This window comes from Aotus nancymaae, unplaced genomic scaffold, assembly GCF_030222135.1.
Source record: "Aotus nancymaae isolate 86718 unplaced genomic scaffold, 86718_ANA_hifiasm-v0.15.2.pri h1tg000022l_1, whole genome shotgun sequence".
Classification (NCBI taxonomy): Eukaryota; Metazoa; Chordata; class Mammalia; order Primates; family Aotidae; genus Aotus; species Aotus nancymaae.
The window spans coordinates 44653357-44676894 of NW_026988435.1; the positions used below are offsets into that span (position 1 = coordinate 44653357).

Genomic DNA, 23538 nt, shown 5'->3' on the forward strand with positions numbered 1-23538 from the left:
CTCGTGTGACGCTGCGTGTGCACGGCGCGCAGTTAGGGTCATTTTGAGGACTGCTGTTTGCTGGTCAGCAAGAAAGGCTCCGGGCTCAGTCCTCGGAAAGTCCCTGGAAATCCATGGCTGTCCCTGGAGCCGGGGGCTGGGCCTGCCTTAGGGGCTGTTCTGCCCAGAGGCAAGGGGGCCTCAGCACCAGGCCTAGGCCCTGCCCTCTGTGTGGTTGTCATTCATTCAGTGTGGGGGAGGGAGCAGGGGGTGCATGTGGTGGGATGTGTTCTAAGTGTGGTGTGTGTGTTGTGAGTATGGTGTGTGTGTATGTGTGTGGTGTGTCAGTGTGATGCATGTGGTATGATGTGTGTGTTTGTGTATGTGTGTGTATGAGAGACCTCTGCTCCCTCCTTTTGTAGAGTGGACGCGGTCCTTAGGGAGTGCCACAGAAACACAGTAACCTGAGATTCTCCGGGTCTAATACATGCCTAAACCATGACAGCGTGATTCAATTGTGTTTTCTGCAGCTGTATTAAGAGGACTTGACCTTGAAAGGAATTAGATGGACTGAGCGTTTGGCCTTCTCTTCCCTAGCCAGGGCTCTGCTGTAGGCCCAGTGGTTGGTACATCAGAGGGGATTGTGGCCCTGAACCCGCGGGCCTGGATTTTCTTCAGGAAAGAGGAAGGACTCGAACAACAGCTGCACAGAGCGCCTTTATGGGGAACAGATTAGGAAGCTGGCAGGGAGGTTAGATCAGACGGGATTGCCCAGGTGAGCTGGGGATGGGCCCTTGAGAGCCAAAGTGGAAATAAGAATTCGACTACCAGCTTCCTGCAAGTGATCCATCTGTTACACGCTAGCACTCCAGTCTGCCGCACCCTCTTAAGGGTGGGAGGAACTGCTCTTCTTTTTTTTTATTCTGTGTTATTTTAGGCAGAAACAAAAGAAATCCCTTCTTATTTGGCAGAAAAGTCTAATTATTTCCTGACCTGTAGCTAGACCTATGCAGTCGGATAATTCGAGTCCTGCTGGTCCCCTTGCCAGAATAACCGGGGTGAGTGTCCCCGTGCCATGTGTGTGCAGGCCGCCTGTGGCTATGAGGGCAGTGAGGAGAGCCTGTCCTGTGTGACCGGTGGAACCAGTCTCATTCCTTCAGGTCTCATGCGTGCTCACTCATCCCACTTGCTTTATTTGGAGGCTTGTAACAAACTGTAAACTAACCACCACCCCTACTTTGGAATTCGTCACACTTCCGTCTTTTCTTTTTTTTTCTTCTTTTTTTTTTTTTTCTGAGGCAGAGTCTTACTCTGTCCCCCAGGCTGGAGTGCAGTGGCGCAATCTTAGTTGACTGCAGCCTCTACCTCCCAGGTTTGAACAGTTCTCCTGCCTCAGCCTCCCAAGTAGATGAGACTACAGGCTCCCGCCACCACCATGCCCAGCTAATTTTTGTATTTTGGTAGAGATAGGGTTTCGCCATATTGGCCAGGCTGGTCTTGAACTCCTGACCTCAGGTGATCTGCCCACCTCAGCCTCCCAAAGGCCTGGGATGACAAGTATGAGCCACAGCTCCTGGCCCTGTTAAGTGTTTTCAAAGAGAATTCCAGCATATAGATATTGAATTACGTATGTGGAGAAGCAAATTAAGGGAAAATAAGGAGTGATGCCACCTTGCAGGACAATGCAGTTGGCCAAAACATGCACTCAGAACAGAAACATCTTCTACATCTATGAAAAAGACCAGGCTCCCTTTCCCCAAGCTCCCAGTCCTACACATCCAGCAGCTCCCAGGCCCCTTCTCCCACGGCAGAAGACACTGGAGGGCTGGGTTCTCCTAGAGCACAGCGTTCTCCCTCCCTCCCCACCGGGTGACATTTCTTGCTCCCAGCACCTCTCTCTCCACCCCATCTCCCTTTGACCCAAGGAGTGAGACTGCAGGTCTGCCCAGGGAGGGCTCTGTCGCCACCAAAACCCTCAAATGGGTCTCCGTCACTCTGTATCAGTTGTTTGCTATTTTTAGCTGCTCACAAAGGGGAAGCAGCATGGCTGTGGCTCCTCCTGTGTGCTCACCTCGAGCTCCCAGCTCACAGCTGTTTAGCGCAAGCCAAGCCCGCTTCCCATCAACCTGCCTGGCCCACCGGGAGCCTTGGACCAGGGCTTCCTTCGCTAGCGTGGCAGGCCTCCAGGCAGGAGGGAGGAAGCCGGGTTTCTACATTCTTCTTCACAGTGCTTCATCATAGCTGGGTCTGAGGCCAGAGTCAAGATCCACTGCTCTGTTTTTCATTTTAAAACGTTTCTAAAATGCTCATGGTGGAGATGAGAATTCTTTGTTGGATATCTCTGCTGAGTCACCCAGTCTTGGGTGCAGTGCCTTATCCCTGCATCAAAGCTGGGAGTCTTTGAACGTCTTCCTCTACCAAGCCCAGGAGGTTCTGGGATGATGTGACATTTTTGGAAATTAATAGTCTGGTGTCGTGTATCTCGTGTCTATAGACAGTTACACCTTGTTATACTTCTGGGTTTTAAAAAATACTTTTAGAAAAATGTGGGACTTTTAGTTTTCAATGTGATTCTGAAATTTCTAGAAGCAGGGGAAAAAAAAGAGGGTCCAAGAAATTTATAGTTGTCTTTAATTGAGTGGAGTTTCTCCTTCACCCTGAAGCAGTTCATATTATTAGTCTTGCTTGAATTACCAAGTTTTGCCCCAATATTCTGAGAGACCAGCACCTTGGGGGGCCCGGGGGGCTGTGATGGTCACTTCCCAGGCCCTACCAGAGACCTCTAGCAAGTGGGAATACATGGCCTCCCCCAGCAGCACTTGGGGGCCGACATTTCGAGAATTCCGTCTTAGCAAAATGCTTTTAAGACTTGGCCCAGTGCCTTCAGCAGCCGCCTTGGAAGGCGAGATTTCTGGAGATGAGAGTCTGTAGAGACATTTGACCCAATCTCCTTGGCTCCATCGCGCTGGCTTAGTCATTTCCGCCCCCTGGAGGCTGGGACGTACTTTGACTCGGCTTCCTGTCCTGCTCACAGGGTCAATACTGGAGCCAGCAAACCCAGTCAAAGGTCACCCGAAGTCAGAGCATGGCCAGGCACCAGACAGGTCCTTCCCCTCCAGGAGGGGCCGTGAGTTCTAGTAATCATTTGCATGACTTATGGAGATGCTGTTCACGATGCCTTCCCCAGGAGGAAAGCAGCAAACCGAGTAACTGCATTAACTTCCCAGATGAACCCCAGATGGCTGTGTGCACAGTCTCTGAGAGTGAAGACCAGACCGCGCAGGCCAGAGGGCCCTCCCAGGAGTGACTGATGGAAACGGTAGAGCCATTGGCTGAGCCTCTGCCATCCTTTAGCTCCCTCCTGTGTCCCACAGATGCAGCAGGCACGCTTATGCAGCTGGCAGGCGTTCAGAAAGTCACGGCTGTGTGTACTGAGCGCCTCCCGCCATCAGACACCGCCTGGGTACTTGACTTCATGGACTTACTTCATTTTCACAGCAACACACGAAGGATGGCATTGCCCTGTTTTAAAAATAAGGAAAGCGAGTTCAGAAAAGCTAAGTAACTTTCCAAGGCCACCGAGCAAGAAAGCGGCTGAGCCAGGGTTTGACCCCAGGGGCCATGTTCGTCCCATCTTCTTTCATAAAGGTCAAGGCAAACAAATTCTCAAAAAAAAAGGGAAGATGTTAAAAGCTGGAAGTAGAGCCTCCATTTCCAACATCCATGCGCAAAGATCTTCCTAAAGAATTGTCTTTTGTGTTCTGAAGTCTGGGAGGCAGGGACTGTCAAACCCAGAGGGGAAGTTCACTCATGGAGCTTCTGTGACGTCCCAAGTCCTTTCTGGGAAAGACATGAGAGGAATCCAGCCCTGACATTTGCCATGATCAGTGACTCTGCACAGTAGGGCCTCCCAGGACGTCCACCACTCACCCTAAGAGTGAACAGCAGATACGCTGCTCCTTCAAATCCCACCCTGGTGATGGCCCGTCAGGGAGCCTGAGTCATGCCATGATGCTGGGAGGTGGTGGGCAGCATCAGAGGCAAGGCCTGCCAGCCTGCTGCGGGCCAGCCAGGCCTGCCAAGAGTCTGCCCCGGGCAACCCCGATGACGTGTCCTGCGAGTCTGTGCCCACGCCAGGCAGGCGAAGGAATGTGACCCAGATGGCTGCCCTGCTTCTGCTAGGTGGCTCAGTGAGGCCTCCCTTGGGAATGCCCAAGAGCAAGGTGACTTGACATTTTTGCCTGTACCCAAGGCTGAGACCAACTTTATGAATGAAAATATTTAACCTTGATTCTTTTTTTGTAGAGGCAGAGTCTCACTGTGTTGCCCCGTCTGGTCTTGAACTCCTGGGCTCAAGAGATCTTCCTGCCCCCTGTTTTTAAATATATTTCCAAGGAGGCAGTTGCCTAAATTGCATATTTTCTCCAACTCCAAAGAATGCTGATCCCCCACCTATGCTCTGATAACCAAAATCACACTGTCAGAAGAATTTACCTCCTGATGGGTTCCTGGGCCAGGCTCCTCTAATCCCAGCACTTTGGAAGGAGACCAAGGCAGGAGGATGACTTGAGCTCAGGTGATCAAGACAAGCCTGGGTAACAAAGTGAGACTCCTTCTCTTCAAAAAAAAGTAAAAATCAGCCAGGTGTGGTGGCTCATGCCTGTGGTCCCAGCTACATAGGAGGCTGAGGCAGGAGGATCATTTGAGCCAAAGAGGTTGAGGCTGCAGCAAGCCATGTTTGCACCATTACACTCCAGCCTGGGCAACAGAGCAAAGATCTTGTGGAAAAAAAAAAAGACGTGTTCCTTATGTAGAAGTTAAGTTTGTAGGGATGTGTCAGGTGGCAGCGGGCGCCTGGAGGGAGGGTGCGCTGAGGAAGAGAGAGATGACTCTGCTGGAGTGAGATGACCCCTCCCCATGCTAAGACTCTCAATGGATGTCAGTGCAGGTGCCAGCGCAGGCGCCAGCTGGGGGTGGCCACAGGAGGGCCTTGTCGCTGGGGACAGCCCCTGGGCTGCAGGTTGGGAGCTGCTCCTAGTTTCTCAGAACCTGTGGGATCTGCTTCTGCAGCTCCAACAATTTGGCCATTCCCAGCACTGACTCTGGAATAACACTTGATCTATAGGCAGCTCCACTAGAAAAGAGAGCGGGAAGCAGAGGGGTCCCCCTTACCCAACACAAGACACGGCGGAGCTGCTCCTGTTCCCAGCAGGGCAAGGCACGTTCCTTGTAGTTAGCGCTTTGCCTGTGTTCCGGACTACAGTTTTCCTTTCTGCTGTTGTTTTTATTAAATACAGTGAGTAGAATCAACTAAATATCTGGAGGGATATTTAGTATCTTTAAGAGCTGGAGGAAATCCTATTAAAGGGCTTTTAGAAACAACCCAGGAGCATGTATTTATCTATACATAACTAAATGCTAATTACAAATAATTATCTATTCCAGTGGTTCTCCAAATACTGCAATAAAGACAAAGGGAGTAATTTTGCTACTTCAGGAAACACTCATGCTCTGTTTGCCTAGCACTTTGTAAGAAATCCTATAACAGGTAAGAGGCAGGAATTATCACCCCCATCGTGCGAATGAGGGGTGGAAGCTTAGAGGCGCTGAGTGGCTTGCCAGGGTCAACAACAACGTGGGTAGGGTTAGGGTTAGAGACGGAGCTAGCCCTGGATGCCAGGTGTTCGCTGCATGATCCTTCATGCCGCACCAAGCAGCAAGTCTACACGGCGCCCCCGTGGAATTAGAGGAGAGCAGCTGGTTGACACAGGTTATTGCAATGCGTCATTTCCCCTGATTTTGATGGGTCATCATCTCCTCAAGCTGCTTGGAGTGTGGAGCTGGGACTGCACCTGTGAGCACGTGAAGTCGTTGTGTGTATTCTCTTGGTGTGTCATTTCCCCATGGAGTCACCTTCGGGAGCTCTGCCAGCTCCCGCTCACAGGGCCCAGGGGAGGGATGGGCCCTGCAGGGTGGGCGGTTACCACACTGGGGGCATCCATGCTGCCTGCAGGTCCAGCCCCTTCCCCAGCTTGTTCTCCTGTCCAGTCGGCTAAGGGGGCAACGAAGAGGAAGCCAGGGACCCTCAGGAAGGAAGAGGCCCAGCTCCTCCTGCAGGCTCTCCTCTTGTTAGTATTATGGCAAAAACTGTGATGGCATTTGCACCAACCTATAGTAGCCGCAGGTGACAGGGAGAGGGACACTGGTGGGTCCCAGTGGGAGAGAGAAGAGAGCCCGCAGGCCCTTCTCTTTCTGTCTGGAAAGCGCATCACGGCCTTCCTCGCACGTGGGTGAGGTGCGGCCATCCTCATGATCCTCACAACTGTGTGTGAACCAACTACCTCTGTGTCCAGCAAGGGATGGGGACTGTCCTCTTCCCATCTCAGGGTGCTGCATGGAATCACAAAAGCAGCCTTCCAAATGCATGACTGGGCTTGATTTTAAAAGGAGGAGACTCCAGTCTCTCCCCACAAACCCAGGAAAAGGGTGGTCAGGTTAGGCATGCTGGGTCCCTGATGCTCTGAAGCAGGGCGGCTTGGTGGCCTTCTTGGTGGCCTTGTTGGTGGCCCTCTGTCACTGAGGAGCAGGGGGTCTGGAGAAAGGAAAATCGCAGAAAAAGAAAACTGAAGGCCAGAACACAGGCTGGTGCTGAGCCGCTGGACGCAAGCCCCGCACATTGAACGGGACCCTTCGAAAGGGAACTGGAGAATGAATGTTCCAAGACTAAAAGGTGAAGGCAGGGAAGCTGCGTGACCTCAGAAATCTGTGCAAACACTCCTAGAAAGGAGGGCGTCTTAGCTCAGGCCACTATAACACAATACCATCCCGGCGACTTGTAAACAGCATTCATTTCTCACACCCTGGAGGCTGGATGTCTGAGACCAGGGTGCCAGCAGGGTCAGGTTCCGGCAAGGGGTTGCTGACTGCTGCCTTCTCCTCGTTTCTCCACATGGTGGGAAGAGAGGGAGGGAGCTCTCTGGGGTCTCCTTTGCAAGGGCATTAATCTCATTCATGGGGGCTCTGCCCTCACGACCTCAGTCACCTCCCAAAGGCTCCATCTCTTAACACCATCACATTGGAGGTGAGGACCTAACATGTGAATTTTGGGGGAACACGAAGGGTCCTTCCACTGCAGGGCATGTCAGGGTGGGAACAGTCTGGGATTACAGGTGTGAGCCACTGTGCCCAGGTAGAGGGCACCTGGCAGAAGACCCTCTGCAGGGCAAGGCCCTTAGTCCGTGCCCGCTGACTCCTCGGCTACGCTGCTTCAAGGAACATAGATTCCAGGCAAAGTCCGCAGAAGCATCAAGGAGCTGCGTGAAAGCACCCGCATCCCAGCCAGTGCGATGGACCCTGGGCTGTCAATCAATGACTGACCAAAGACCCTTTAAAAGGGACTGAAAACATAAAAAAAGAAATTAGATACTGCCACATTTGATTTTAGCCCTCCTAAAAATGGCATGAGGTGGATGAAACAGACATTATTTTATCACTGTTCTGCAGGTGAGGAATCCAAAGTCCTTATCAAAGACGCCCCATTTATTACGAATTCAGCTGGGGCTGATGCCGTGTGTTTGCAGCTTGGCCACCAAACAGACGACCCCTTTACTAGCTGAGAACACGCCTCTGTGAAGACATGACTGCAAAGCAGCGAAGCCTTGGTCCTGAGGGCATTTTTCTAAGACGTCGGTTCCATCAGATGTGTCTTTGGGAATCATTTCATATTCAGCCCAAGTGTTAGAAAGGGCCGGTTGGCACTATTTGCCCCAACAGTAAATCCGTACACGCTCATGTTCATCAGTGAGAAGACGAAGTACCCAAGCCCGGCCTCCGTGGGGGGCCTCAGATGACTGAAGAGTTTGTGCATGAGCGTTTGTTCAGATGCGATAATCCACGATTCTTGGGGAGAACATGGTCTTTTCTAAAAAAATTATTTTGTCTTTTTAAAAAATTGATCTACCTGGGCACAGTGGCTCATGACTGTAATCCTAGCACTTTGGGAGGCCGAGGTGGGCAGATAACCTGAGGTTACGAGTTCAAAACCAGCCTGACCAACATGAAGAAACCCCATCTCTACTAACAATATAAACTTAGCCGGGTATGGTGGTGCAAACCTGTAATCCCAGCTACTCGGGAGGCTGAGACAGGAGAATCACTTGAACCCAGGAGGTGGAGGTTGCAGTGAGCCAAGAACATACCATTGTACTCCAGCCTGGGCAATGAGAGTGAAACTCCATCTCAGAAAAAAAAAAAAAGACCTAATAAATTATGCAGAATTAAAGGAGCAACTGAGCAAAGTTCTCTTGTTGATAGAAGTGTGTTCAGTGTGCGAATGTGTCCTTTGGAGGGAGACTGGGCCAACGTGTGGCCATCGCACTGTTCATGCTACGGTCCCTGCACCCTTCCGCCTCGGGGCAGCCCTCCATCTGCCAGCCACAGTGCACGAAGGCCTCCTGGACAGAGAGTGTCCAGTACTATGGACACGGTGGACACAGAAAATGCTTCTTTTCTCTCGAAATCTCTCCAGGAGGGCTTCCTGGTGAGGACCCAGGGAGGTGATCCAGATAGTCAGCTTCTCACCAGAGCCTCTCCTCCCCATCAAACGATGGAGAGAGAACATGGCGATGCTTCCTGCTTGCAGGCTTATAGGATTCACAGCTTCCAGTGAGAAGCAGAGACAAAGGGAGTGTACTTCTGTGTTGGGGAGAGCTGGACTGGCCACTGCTGATGCCATAGATGAGAGTCCCCTGTAGGAGCTGTCCCAGGAGGCCACAATAGGGGCTGTCCTGGTGCCTGCTGACCGTGGCAGAGCTGCCGCTCCTGCTGGTCCGTCCCTGGTGTTTAATGAGCCCATCTTGAGATGATGGAGGGAAAGGGGGTGCAGGCAAAAGAAAGACTGTCCAATGTGCCAGGAGGCACCCCCGCTTTCCTCCTGTAGCTCGGGACGAGCTGCAAGAAGTCCCAAACACACCGTGGCTTTATTATTAACAGATGCCAGAAGCACACTTCCCAGAACTGTGCTGGAGGTGGTGACCCAAGGCAGCAGGGCACTACAGCTCCTTCCTCTGGGGCAGAAAGCAGGGTGCGTGGGAAGTTCGAGGACAGCAGTGGGGCGGCAGAGATCACAGCAACATTCTCAATGGCAGACAGTGACAGGAGGGGCGTGGGGCGTGGGCGCGTCCACGAGTCCAGTGACGCTGCATTCGATGCTGGCTCTCACCCCGCCGCGGCATGAGCTGCAGCACCTTGAGGAGGGCGCGTTCCGGGTGTTTCCGCTTGGTGGAGTCCTTGATGATGCTGTGCTCAGACACCCGGGAGCCGGATGCAGCTCAGCCTCTCCTGGTCCCCCTGGCTGGTGAAGCCCTCCGCTCCTGACAGAGTGCCGAACAAGGCAGCATCCAGTGTGGGCACTCGGAAGAGCCGCAGGGCCTCCTCCACATCTGCCTCCGTGGCGAAAGGCTGCAGCTGCATCCTGCTGAGGGCCTCGGCGATGCGCGCAATGGCCTGCAGCTGCTGCACAATGATGGGGATGCTGGAGCGGCGGTCACTGTCCCTCTCATGCTGATGGGCCCCACTCCACATGGTGATGTCGCGGTTCCTCAGCTTCTCTGAGGCCTCTGCCGACAGCTGGGGGCCACATTTCACTAGCAGGAGGCAATAAACTTCTTCAGCTTGGCCAGGTCGATCTCACCCTCCTCGGCCAGTGTTTGCATCAGTGCACTCACATGCAGAGTGAGGACATGCTTGGCGAGCATCACGTCCCCCTCCTCACTGTGCTCGTCCTTGCAGTGAAGGTCATGTTGAAGCACGACAAGATGGTGGGCGTGAAGTCAGTGTCGTCCTCCCACTTTGTCTCATCCCAGCGGCCAAATACTGAGTTGGCAGCAGCCAGGACGGAGCAGCGGGAGTTTAGGGCGGTGGTGATCCCAGCTTTGCCATGGAGATGGTCTGCTGCTCCATGGCTTCGTGGATGGCCACTCGGTCATCTTCTCTCATCTTGTCAAACTCGTCAATACAGACGACCCCACCACTTGGCCAGGACGATGGCTTCACCCTCCTTGACGAAATTCCCGGACGAAGGGTCCCTCATCACCGAGGCTGTCAGTCCGGCCGCACTGCTGCCTTTCCCAGACGTGTATACCCTAATGGGAGAACACTTCTCCACAGACTTCAGAAGCTGAGATTGGCTGTCCCAGGGTCCCCTGGCATCAGCAGGTTGATGTCTCCTCAGCGAGTAAGTCCATCATAGAGCCCCTTTCAGGATCCTTCAAAGAGCAGGCAGGCAATGGCTTCCTCATGCCCGTGCCCCCAAAGATGGAGGGGGTGATGCTCTTGGAGATGACCTCATTGACATTGGGGAGGGCGGCCAGGCAACGGAACTCCTCCTCCTGTGGGCTCACGGCCCCAGCAAAGCTTCGGCCACTGCCATCTGTGTCCACCTGGATACCCAGGCACGGATGTAGGAGCTGTGGATGCCCAAGCCCACCCTGTCACGGCCACTGCTGGAAGTCAGGCCAAACTTCTTGCTGGAGTAGATGCCCATGATGGTAACCCTGTTCCCAGGGACAACGTCGTCACACAGGTACCTGTCACAGTAGAGCTGCATGTGTCTGGGCAGCTCACCGTGGGGGACTGCATCAGGCAGCTCCTGCAGCTTCAGGGGCTGCAAGTCCACACATCTGCATTTGTCGGGCATGATGAAGTAAGGCTCCGGTAGGCACTCGGGGCACCCGCCTGACCTGTGCTGCACTTCCTGGGCAGGGCAGAGCCCTCCAGGCCAGGGTGCGTGGCAGTGTTGGTGAGGGCGCTGCAGCAGCTGCGGCCCCGGATAGAGCTGTGGTGGCCTCAGCACGGACCGCCGAGGCTGCGGTGATGATGCCGGGGATCTTCACCAACTCTGCCTCACATAGTTGTCATTTTGTGACAACTTTTTATTGTCAAACATTTTTGTCATGCCAGCCTTGAAATGAGCAGGGAGGCTCCAAAGTCCATCAGCGGATGAGTGAGCAGACAGAATGCAGCCTGTCCATGTGATGGAACATTATTCAGCCATAAAAAGGAATGAGGCACTGACCCAGGCTATAATGCCGGTGAACCCTGCAAACACGATGTTACGTGAAGGACGCTGTGCACAAATGCCACACACACATGATTCCATTTACATGAAATGCCCAGAATACGTGAGTGGCAGGGGCAGAGAGAAGGTGAGTGGTTACCAGGGGCTGGGGGTGGGCCGACAGGGAGTAACTGCTGATGTGCGCAGCGTTTCTGCTCCGGAGATGAAAGTGTTCTGGGGGACTAGACGGGTGACAGATGGACGGCATTTTGAGTGTGCTGAATACCGTCAAATGTTAAACTTTAAAAGGGTGGTAATGGTACATTTTATGTTATGTGCATCTTACCACCATTTAAAACAGAGCTTGACCAGCTGGTTTAACAAATATTATGTGTGGCTTTTGTTATGGGCTGGATGTGGTGGTTTGTTCACCTTTTTGGTCACCGTTTTGGCAAGTATTTGTTGAACAGCTGCTGTGTGTCACATGCTGGGTTAGGTGCTGGGGGTTTAGTGATGCGCTAAATCAATTCTCATGGGGCCTGAACTCAGCAGAGGAGACAGAGGGACAGTTCCACAGGTAACTGTGTAAAGTGCATGGGAGGCAGGGCAGCCATGCGGCTGGGAGTGGCAGTTGAGAGGACTCCGAGGAAAGCCCTGAGATGCCACCGGAGGGTGCGCAGGGGTTCAGGCAGGACTGTGATGAGCTTATGGGTTTTGTTCCTACAGCAAAAGGAGTGGCTGACTTGGCAGGGAAGAGATGAGATTGTATTTGCACTTGACCAAGAAGGCCCCGGGAGACAGTAGGGGGAGGAGGTGGGTGACCGGGGAGGCTTACCTGGGATGGTGAGCCAGCCCCTCCACAGTGCACCCCCTTACAGCAGGTGGCGGGTGGGGCTGGGCTGCAGATGGTGCCATGCAGGGGTCTCCCTTAGGCAGCCTGGTGGGTGTGTGGGGCAGGACCTGTGAGGAGGGGCCACCCCAGCAAGGATAAAGTGATGCCCGTGGGAGTATCGCAATGGTCTGAGATGCAAGAAGAAATGAAAGAGAGGACCACGGAAGGGGCTAAGAAATTCTAAAGGCAAGAAATGGTCAGAGAAGAGAAAGGATTCCACGGTGGGGGTTGCAGGGACCGAGTGATGCTCCTTGCCCACCCCAGGGGCACACGCTATAAAGCAGCACCGTGCAATGGAATGGCGAGGCTCCCAAACACAACAGACTCCAGAAACTGATGCCTGGGGGTGAGCTTACTGCCTGACAGACTGAACGTCACAAAACACACTGGGAAAGGACGTAATTCGTAAATTTTGGGACAGAATTATCAAATGGGAAGAGACTAATGAGGTCAACCAGCGGGGACCACCGTGCGATTGTGCAGGTGAGGAGGGGAGGCTGGGCGCCTTCCCAGCATGTGGGTTGCCCCCATCCCGCCTCCAGGGTTCAGGGCTCTGAGAGGACATGGTGAGGCATGAAGGGCAAGGGCTTTGCCTCCTCCACCGTACGGTGGGAGCCAGTCCTGCTGCAAAGAGCTGCTATAGGACTGGGGGTAATGCATGTGCACAGACTTGGGTGACGCCTGGCCCACAGCGGGTGCTCCATATAGCATGGGAATAATGGCTGTTGTTACACAGAGCCAAGAATAGGAAGAATTCATTTAGCATGCCAATCGTATTAACTTCAGATGAATAAGCAGCAAAAACAAACTTTGGGTTTTGTTCCCACAGCAAAAGAAAGGAGTGGCTGACTCGGCAGAGAAGAGAGAGGTCATATTTGCACTTGACCAGGACGGCCCCGGGAGACAGTAGGGGGAGGAGGTGGGCGACCCTGGGGGCTCATCAGATGGTGAGCCAGCCCCTCCACTGTTTAATTTAAACAACATTAAAAAGGAGTCAAAGGGAGAACAGAGGACTCTGCCCCGGCTGGAGATGCTTCTTTTTGTTAAGTATGAGTGAAGAGAGTGTAGAGTCATTCATGTATTCCCTCATGCAGCTCATCTGGACTGAGCACCCACTGTGTTAGAGAGGCCATGTATGAACACCACTTTAAATGTTTATTCAGCAACGAAGACATTCCTGCCTCCGACCTCTCCGTTCAGGTCTCAGAATCACCACCTCTTACAAGCACTCCCAGGAATCATCTCAAACCAGCCTCCTTTTTCTCTAACTCCAATCCCATCCCATCCAACCCATCAGAAACCAAACCCCACCAGCCCTCTCTCTGATCAAGCTGCAGCTACTTTCTTCTTCCCCACTGGGCTCCATTTGCTGGCTCTCCAGCTGGAACCTTCTCGTCCACACCACCCCACACCCACCTGCCAGGACTTTGAAACAGACCTGGCTGTGGCTCCCCAGGTGCTTCCAAGCTGTGTGACCTTGGGCATGTTATGTCAGCTTCCTAGTGTTCATCTTCCCCATCAATAAGTCGGACATGAGGCTGCCTAGCTCACGGGATCATGGGAGGATGGAAGATCACAGCAGCATGCGTGAAGCTCTTGCGTGGTGCCCGACACAGGTGGGAGGGCAGGTAAGGTTCCCGGGACCCACCTCACCCAAGTGTCGCCCATGACTCCTCAGGAATAATTCCTGGCACTGGGGCTCCCCTGTGTTCCCTCCACATACTCACTTAGTCAACTTCCATTCCCCATCCCCCAGACCTGTCCCCTGGGTCCTTGGCCAGTGCCCTTTGCCACGTATTATCTATATAATTTTTCTTTTGGTGCTGCAAAGAAAAATTAGTACTGGGACAAAGGATCTCTCAGCAAAGCAATTCTTTTCACTTCCTGCAGAAAGGGTAGTCCCACTAGCAGTCTTGCCACGAGAGTGCAATGAACAAAGGAAAGCAGACGTATTTATTTCTTACACACTTTGGGTCGTCCTTACTGCTGTGTCTGATCTCCATTGGCTGGAGCCAGACCTCACAATCTAAACTAAAACCCGATTGGCTAATAACTTGAAACTTTTCTAAACATGTGAAAGCAATGGAGAGCAAAAAGAAGGAAGTCCAAATAAGGAAGGGGCATAGGCTGCAAGCTGGGACATGCCTGTGAGCACGTCCAGCACAGGTATCTTGGTTAACATACAAGAACATAGAATGTGCTATGTACCTGTAAGCATGTCTAACAGCTACATACGATAGAGCTTCTAGCAAGAAGGCAAGAAGGCTTTTAAAGAAAGTTCAAAACAAACTATTATTTCTTACACTTATGAATTTTTCTTAAACAAGAAAGGAAACTTTGAAGAGGAACTTTTCGACTTCCTACACTACAGTTTCCCTTTCCCTGGGCTTCATCCTGCTGAGGACACTACTGACCCGGCTGCCTGCAGTGCCCTGCGCACCCACCCCTGCTGCTTCCTGAACTCTCCTCAGGTGCTGTCCAGAGACACCTCTTCTACCCCGCGGAATGCCATGGGGACCTGGATTGTGATATAACATTTCGTGTGTGTGCCTACCACCCAGGCTGGACTCAGTTCCTGCAGGACTTGGACCAGGTCTTATACGGTCCTTTGAATTCCTCCCCCAAAATCTGCAGGTTTTCTAGAAACATGTCTTGATTTCAGTTAGAGGTTTGTAGCTCGAGCACCGAAGTTAAGTTGGGTCTAGGGCTGCTGTTTGCAAGATGTGCTGACTAATCCAGGTGTGCACAGCCCCTGCAGCAGCCAGGCCCCCAGTGCTGGCTAGGGCTGCCCTGCCCCTCCCCTCTCAGGATCAGCTCTCCCATGGAGGCCAGGTGTCTTTCTGGGGTGCAGAAGCGACCACTCACTCCCTGGCTTTGAGGCTTCAGGAGATCACAGGGAAGAGCTCAAACCCCTCAGCCTGGAAAATAATGCCGGGCTTCCCTTCTCCGATTATCCCTCTAACCCCTGCACCCCTGACCCTCCCCCGGCACATCCAGCCTCCTGCGGGGCCTCCTTGAACCCCGGCCTGCCCAGCGTTTGGCATCACCCCTGCTGTTTTCTGCCTGCAGATCCCTCTCCCTCCCCACTGAAAATCTCTCTCCTCCCTCCAAGAATCAGATCACAGTCACCCTTGGCAGGTAAGAGATGAGATCATATTTGCACTTGACCAAGATGGCCCTGGGAGACAGTAGGAGGAGGAGGTGGGTGACCAGGGAGGCTTACCTGGGATGGTGAGCCAGGCCCCTCCACGATGCACTCACAGGGGGCGGCGGGTGGGGGTGGGCCGTAGGTGGTGCCACGAAGGGCGAAATGATCTGTAGGCAGAATGAGCCGTGTGAAAACAAACTCACCTGTACAAACCCAAAGAACGGACTCAGAGACCCAGAGTGAGACTTATTTATTTATTTTGATTGAAATGGAGTCTTGCTTTGTCGCCCAGGCTGGGGTCCAGTGGCGCGATCTCGGCTCACGGCAACCTCTGTCACCCGGGTTCAAGTGATTCTCGTGCCTTAGCCTCCAGAATAGCTGGGATTACAGGCCCATGCCACCATGCCCCGCTATTTTTTTTTTTTTTTTGTATTTTTAGTAGAAACGGGATTTCGACATATTGGCCAGGCTGGTCTCAAACTCCTGACCTCAGGTGAGCTGCCTGCCTCAGCCTCCCAAAGTGCTGGGATTACAGGTATCAGCCACTGTGCCCCGCTGAGAGTGAGGCTTTTAATGGCGGTCTTTCAAAATCGGATGTCCCAGGGGCAGGCACACCCAGCATGGTTTCAACAAGCAATTTATCCCGGAGTGCGCAGGTCCCTCCCCTGGTTCCTCATAGGCTGAGTCCTGTGGCGTCACAATCTTCCCGGACGTCACCTATTGGTTGTTGGGGCGGGGCTTTAGGTTTTTTTTTTTTTTTAAGGTTGTTTTACTGTATTTTGTTGCAGCTTAAAATGCATTGCGATCCTAGTCAGCTCAGGGGCTCTCCAAGTATTTGACTTATGACCTAAGTAGCCGGGCAGGCCGATAAGAACAGATACAGGGAGCTATTTTGCAGGCTAGTAAACTTTCATCTTAGACTAAACTTCTTTGGTTTAGGCGAGGAAAAGTAAGGGCGGGGCAGCCAACAAGCAGGCGCTGACGATCCAGACAGGGGCCTCGTCTATCCTGTTTCTTCTGTAGTTTGCCGACCTAAGCAGATTGAAGGGACTTTGTCTTGGGAATGGACCACTGTGGACATTATTTCCTTCAGCAGGAAGTGTCACATTTGGATTAAGACCCCTGACTCCAGGTCCGACTGTTCGAGTTCAAATTCTGGCTGCTGTGATTTTAGGCAAATCATTTCGCCTCTCTGCCCCTCGGTTCCCTCATCTGTAACGTCGGGGGAATGAGAGCGCCCGCTTCTCACAGTCTCTATGAGGACCAGATAACTAATCAGCACATGTGCGAGCATCGGGCCTGGCATGAGGTCACTTCCATCGGCACCTGGCGTGCAGCAGACGGTCACCCCGCAACCAGGTCTGTCTCCTTCCCTCACTGTCTTGTTCAGCTTTGTATCCCAGCATGGGATGGGGAACTGGTCAGATGGGGTAGCCTCAACGGATGGTTGTCAGATAATTGAATGAATGAGTGATGAATGAAGGCAAGTGACAAAAACCAACAAGCAGGTTTTCAAGGGCAATTTTGTTTGGATTTCCAGAATTTAAAGTCACCCTGTTGGTGTGAAATATGAACTTCCTCCCGCGTCTTACTCAGGGCAGGGGGTTAGAGCTGCAAAAGCTGCCTTCAGTCTCCTGGCCAGTGCCTCTAAATAACAGCCCTTTTGTGAAGGGCGGAAAGGAGAGTGTGCACTTGTCGAAAATATTCAAGCAGAATCAAAGCTGAGATCACACGTGTAAATAGGCATGTGTGCCCACAGCCACCCTGATATTGGCTGGCTCCAGCCTGTGCAGACACACACACACACACAACACGCACACACAGTTGGTTGTCCCTCATTGCTGCTCGTCACTAGCATACCAGGGCGGCCCAGGGTCAACATCCTCATGGCCATTCCTTGTGGCTTCCACAGAGCAGGGATACAACAGCAATTGAGCCCTGGCAAGAGGTTTGCAGAGCAGAATTCCTCCACCCGCTGGAGCTGGGATGTTAGACTGTGTTCCCCAATTCAATATGTTGCCATCTAAAATAAATACAATCTTGGCTTCAAAATCATGGGTCATGGCACTGCTGTGTCTGGGGGTCAGAAGCCTCTTCAGCAGGGACAGTTTCAGGCTGTTCATCTTGCTAGTGTGCATAACACACATAAAAAGCAAAGTTCCACATATTACATTATTTGAAATCTATAAAGATGGACAATGAGTAGAATAAAGGTGCCAGCCTGTGGTTAGCTGTTTCCAGATATTCTCTTGCCCTTGGCTCGGAGGCGCCGCAGTGGGAATCATTCTTTCTTCTTGCTCCATTTCTCTTCTTGGAGTTAGGGGCCGGAGGTCTCCCACTCCAGACACCTGCTGCATGCCTTTCTGCACTGCACAGAGGTGGCGGCAGTGGCCCTGGAGGCTGCAGCCCCTTAGCTCTCGTGACTGCTACCACCTTTGTGGTCGGTTGCTCAGGCCGCTCACTGCACAAGGACACCTGGAAGAGGGAGCCATGGGACCAGGGTGCCTCCTGGTGCCAGACTGCATCTGCCTGGAGGGAGGGGTGTCTTTCTAATGCAGGCAGAGGTGGCCCAGAACAGGGACTGCACCCGTGCTGAACATCAGTGGTCATCTGAAGACTCAACAGATGGTTATTAGATAATTGAATGAATGGGTGAATGAATGAATGAATGAATGAGTGAGTAAATGAATACAAGTGACAAAAATCAACAAGCAGGTTTTCAAGTGCAATTTTGTTTGGCGTCCCAGAATTTAAAGTCACCCTGTTGGTGCCAAATAGGAACTTCCTTCTGTATCATACTCAGGGCAGGGGGTTAGAGTGGCAAAAGCTGCTCTCAGTCTCCTCTGGGCCACACAATGGCCCAGGACACGCTGAGGGTCAGATGGACCCCAGGGTCTCAGCCGGCCGACCCTAACTTCCCGGGCTGTGTGGAAAGTCATTGTGCAAAGTCTTTTCTGGAAGTGGAGTCTCTTCTCCACCAAGTTATTTTTTCTTTTTAACATAGGCCTTGCCCATGAGATACTTGATAGTCTTCCAGCTTTTATTTAATCTGACACTTTGATCAACTTTGATCAGTATATAAGATGTCCATGGAGATGGGAAACCAGAGACATTCACTGAGAGTCTGGCCAGTGGCAGCCCTGCCTCCCTCATCCTCCCCAGAGTACTGTGGCACTGCACTCAGGGCTTGTGACGCTGCTGTGCTGGCTGGGAAGTCTCAGACCCCTTGCGAGGGCTGTGCGGTCTGTCAGCCGACCTCGGGGCAGCCGTGTTCAGGAAAGAAGGGCTTGGGAAAGCCGTGCTCTATTCCATGCTGGGTAAAAGGAGCAGAGATAACCCGGACAGGGTCGCAGGTGGAGGCCATGGAGACAAACAAGGCGGAGGAAATGAGCTGGAGCCACCTCCAGCTGGAAACGCAGTGCCGAGGGGCCCAGACCAAAGGTACCTCCGTTCGCATAAAGTCTCCCCAGGCCCTGTGAGGAGGACCAGGAGCCAGTGCTCCCCTCTCCCCGCTGGGAGGAAGTGCCCGCCTGCCACGTGGGCAGGGGAGGGGCTTGCTGCATTTTCCCAGGAGCAAATGCAGCACGGAATGGGGTCCCATAGGCCCCAGTCAGTGAATTCCACCCGGAATGTGGCAAGACCTCAGGGTCATCGTGGAGGACATTCAGCATCCGAGACGGACACACGGGGACAAGGGCATTTCCAGGGACTCTGAGCAGTCTCTGCACTTGCATGAAGTTAGTTGATGAGGAGAAAAAACCCAAAGCTTATTTCAGCGCTGTGTGGGAAGACTTTCCCTGCGTTGATATGAATGTTATACCTTCTGCTTTTAATAAGGTCCAATGTAGAGATGATTTGTGTGAAGAATATTTTGATCTTAAAAGACTTTGTTATTTTACCAAGACCCCCTTTAGTTTAAAGTGTGGAATAAACTCCTCCTTTAATATTAGTCGGAGTTTAACCTAAGAGGTCACTGTGGTTGGCGGCCATCAGGCAGTTTCCCCAGATGCCTCTGGCTTCACATCTGTTTTGCCTCAAGGGCCTGCTCCTGATTGGTTTTGATCAGTTCTTGGATTTTTATTTTTATTAATTTTTTTGAGACAGGGTCTTTCTCTGTTGCCCAGGCTGGAGTGCAGTGGCGCCATCTAGGCTCACTGCAACCTCTGCCTCCCGAGTTCAAGTGATTCTCCTGCCTCAGCCTCCCAAGTAGCTGGGATCACAGGCGTGCACCACCACGCCCAGCTAATTTTTGTATTTTTAGTAGAGACGGGGTTTCACTAAGTTGGACAGGCTGCTCTCAAACTCCTGGCCTCAGTGATCAGCCACCTCAGCCTCCCAAAGTGTTGGGATTACAGGCATGAGCCACCGTGCCAAGCTAGTTCTTGGATTTTGAGTTGTTCTGGTTTATATTTGGTTTACTTTGATAAGACTCCTTATAGAAAGACATGACATATAAACCAAAGCATCTGGATTATTACAGAAAATAAGATTAGGTAAGAGCCAGATGTTTGCTGATAAAGGGAGTACCAGGAACCCTCCGGCTCTACAGATTGTGCTAGCGCCCCAAGGGTCACCGGCCAAGAGCTGGGGCTGCACCCTGCTGTTCCTCCTGCTGCCTCTGGTCACTCCTGGCCTGCAGCATTCCTGCTTTTTCTCGTCCCAGTTCAAGCGTGTTCCTGAGCCCAGCCTGCCCCCGCACCTGTGCCAAGATGTTGTTCCTCACACACCTGGGAAGGTGTTTCACGTGCCCGAACATGCTGAGGGTCAGACGGACCCCACGGCCTCAGCCGGCCGACCCTAACTTCCAAGGCTGTGTGGAAAGTCATTGTGCAGAGTCTTTTCTGGATGTAGAGCCTCTTCTCCAATAAGTTAGTTTTCCTTTTTAACTTAGACTTTGCTGATGAGATACTTGATATTCTTCCAGCTTTTATCTGCCACTTTGATCCACTTTGATCAGCATCAGCAGAACTTCAAAGTCTTTGTCAAGAAATAGACGGCGTTGGACGAGGCATGGGAAAGATGAAGAGAGCTGGCTGGGAAGGACGTGGTCCCCAGTCCCGTTCTTGAGGCCTGTTCTTTAGGGGGCCAGGAGCTGCGGAGCTGAACGCCTCCTGCACGCGGCTTCATCTGCCCGCAAGTGCATCAGGACCCCGCTTGCTAAGTGACGATCATTTCCTGGGTTATCAATCTGGAAGCTGCAGCCGCAAAGAACAAGAGGCTGTTTGTTTTTGCTCACACGTTCATTCCTTCGTTCACTCGCCATTCCTTGGAGCGCAGCCAGCAGCCACGGGCGTAGGTGCAGTCCCTGTTCTGGGCCACGCCTGAGAAGACCTGCAATCCTTGCCTCTTGTTGGAGGCTTTAGGCCCCACTTTGTGTCCTCCTGACCCATCTTTCTGCCTCAGCCCTGCCCTGGCACCCAGCAGTGCCCAGGTGGGGCCTGGCAGCCCTGTGCCTCCACAGCCCCAGGTACATCTGCTTCCTGCCTCGGGTTTACCTACTGGCCCTGCGTGGGACTGGTGTCACCATTCTAGGGCACAGGTAGATCTTGAAATGATGAAACATTAATTCCCCTGGGCCAGCCTTGACCAGTGAGTGACAGGAGATGAAGGACAAAGGACAAACACTTGTCACTTGTATCTCCCTTCTCAGAGGCATCTCCATGGGTCCCCAGGGTCCCCAGCAGGAGGCAGCAGTGAGTCCCCCTCCCTTCTCAGAGGCTTCTCTGTGGGTCCCCAGCAGGGGACAGTGAATCCCCCTCCATTCTCAGAGGTTTCTCTGTGGGTCCCCAGGGTCCCCAGCAGGCAGCAGCGAATCCCCGCTGCCCACAGCCTAATAACCCAGTGCCGGTTCCCTTTTTCCCTGTTTTCCTCCTCTCAGCCCAGACCTGTTCCTGGAATCACTTCCCAGAACTCACCACTAGGCTGCAAGCTCTTATTTGAGGAAAGTGGCTATGGCAGTCACAGGGAACTCACGGTCCAGGGAGATGGAGCCAGGCACCCAGGAACCATCTCAGCCCACGTGGTGAGGGCCATGAAGCATTTCCCAGAGCCTGTGTCATGGATGAAAGACAGCCTGGTCCCCTGGGGCAGGTCAGGGGAAAGTTGGACTCGATCTGGAAGAGGAAGTGGGGAAGCAGGGGGACAAACATTCTAGATTGCAGGGGCAGTGAGTTCAAAGGCCAGGAAATGCCAGGAGGCTGGGCTCCATGGAGGCTCAGCCCGGTGCTTCTGGACGATCTGACCGGATATCCAGCGTGTCTGATTGGACCTGGTTGAGATAAGTTTGGAACTGAAGGCATTTCCTGGTCAAAGCACAAAGTGGCCTGGAGAGAATTGTTTTACTCAGAGGGGATGGGGAACCCCCACCCTAGGATCAAATAAGGAAGAGCCACCATCAAGTCTGTGTGTTCCTTACAGCCTCGCTATCTGGTGTGTGGGCCAGGACAGCAGCTTCCACACCCGCTGGGAGCGTGCTGGAAATGCAGTGTCAGGCCTCACCCTGGACCTGTAGAACCAAACCCTGCATTTTCCCAAGAGCCCAGGGTGTTCGAATGCACATTAAAATTTGGGAAGTCCTGTCCTAGGGCACTCCGCAGAGGATGCTTTAGACTGGGCTTAGGGCAGGGCAGCACAGTTCTGTAAGGGAAAGGGTCTTTGGTGAGAGAGGAGAGGAAGACTCACAGCACTTGCTGGGAACTGGGGAGGGTGAGGCAGAGGGAGGAGCCAGGAGACGCTGCCAGGTCTCATCCATGGGTTGGGTGTGACGTGCTTCATGGAAATGCAGGCTGGGGGAGAAGGGGAGGGGGTCATGGGCTCTGCCAGGGGCTGCCACATCTAAGGTGTCCATGGCGATGGGAAACCACACACGTTCACCTGGAGCTGATTTTAGTGAATCCTCGCTGCCCTGGAGTCCTCACTATTTTCCAAATCTTTATAAACCATCTGCTTAAAGATTAGGTCTAGGATGTTCTTAGGGATCACTGTCAACATGACCCGACTGAAATTTCTGGAATCATCTTGTAGACAATTGGGATATTTATGTTTTCCCCTTTCATTTGCAACATATAGTAAGGTCCCTGCATGAGGCCCCAGTAAGTAGCACCCCTCTCCCTCACCTGGGTGCTGGAGACGTTGGATACTGGATAAGTTGAATGAGCTAAGTGAAGTAATGAGTACTCAGGGAGCAAACTGTCACTATTTGTCCTGTGAATGTAAGTCGAGGACGTGGCCTGAGATCTCCTGGTCAAGTTGGGTTTTGAATCGGGTAGATCCAGGCACCCAAACATTGGCAGGGCTGACGGGGCCGACTGGCTTTCTGCAGGCATCAGATTCCTAACCATGCCCATCAAATATTCTTCCAGAACTTGCCAATCAAAGAGCCACACCAGCTCCCCAGGAGCAGGGTAGCCCAGGGTCACTGGAGGCCGGAGATGGGTGAATAGAGCCCCTGTCCCGAGGAGACTTGGGGTTGGGGGATGCTTTTCCCCACCTGACCTCGAGGTGAAGGTCGGGTGTGTGGCGGGAAAACTCGCCACACCTGCAAGCTCTGGCAGCATTTCCTGCAGGTCCACCTGGGCCCGAAGGCCTGACCCTAGCAGTGTCTGAAGGTGTCCCGGTTCTCTAGTCTCTGCTGCTCTGGTCCATGCAGACTGATTTTACCTTCTGCGCCTCTGTCTTTAGTGAGGAGATAGGAGCAAAGTCAGAATAGAGGATGGAAGTCCTGAGCACCAAGGATGGCTGCCCCCAAGCTCCTGCCCATGAGAAGATGCATGTGCTACGTGCTGGGCACTGGACGGTCCTGGCCGTATCGCTGGTCCTAGGAGTCTGGATGAGTCTCCATCATCCCTGGAGCCCCGTGGGGCCCTCCTGAGGCAATGGGGGCCCAGCTGCCCTTGGGACTCCTCCAGCTGCCGCTCTCCATGGTCCTGTCCTCTGCTTCTCTCAGGCCAGTGTGTGTCGCACCTGCCAAACCCTGCTGCTCTCCGCCACTTCCCGGCTAGAAACATGTGCTTGGCCTTGGCCTGTTGATTTTTTTAAATTCTCTCTCTCTCTCTTCTATTTTTTAAATAGCTTTTGAAATCCCTGAAGCCAACTTTCTCATCTGAAGAAAGACAGTGAATGCCATGGAGCTCCTCACCATCTGATGCAGCCATTGGGAACTTGATCTGTGCTTTCAGATTTGCCTAAGAATAACCAAGGTGTTCGTTAAAAATGCAGTTCCCAGGCTGTCCTGGGGGAGGCAATGGATGGTCTAACAGGGCTGCTCAGTTGAGGGCCTGCGTCCAGCAGCCCGGGCCTGGCCTGGGAGCGGGTTAGGAATGCGGACGCCTGGGCCCCGGCCAGGCCTGGGAAAGCAGAACCGCCCTGTAGCAAACTCCCCGGGTTCCAGCCACTTGGAAGTTTAAGAACAGGCCTTGATTGATTACCAGTTCTCAATCTTGGCTATATATTAAATTTATTGGA

General features: G+C 52.8%; 1 pseudogene; it reads right to left on the reverse strand.

The window, feature by feature from the left end:
- Positions 1 to 85: 85 nt before the first annotated feature.
- Positions 86 to 23228, reverse strand: LOC105713341 (DNA replication licensing factor MCM5-like; annotated as a pseudogene).
- Positions 23229 to 23538: the final 310 nt, after the last annotated feature.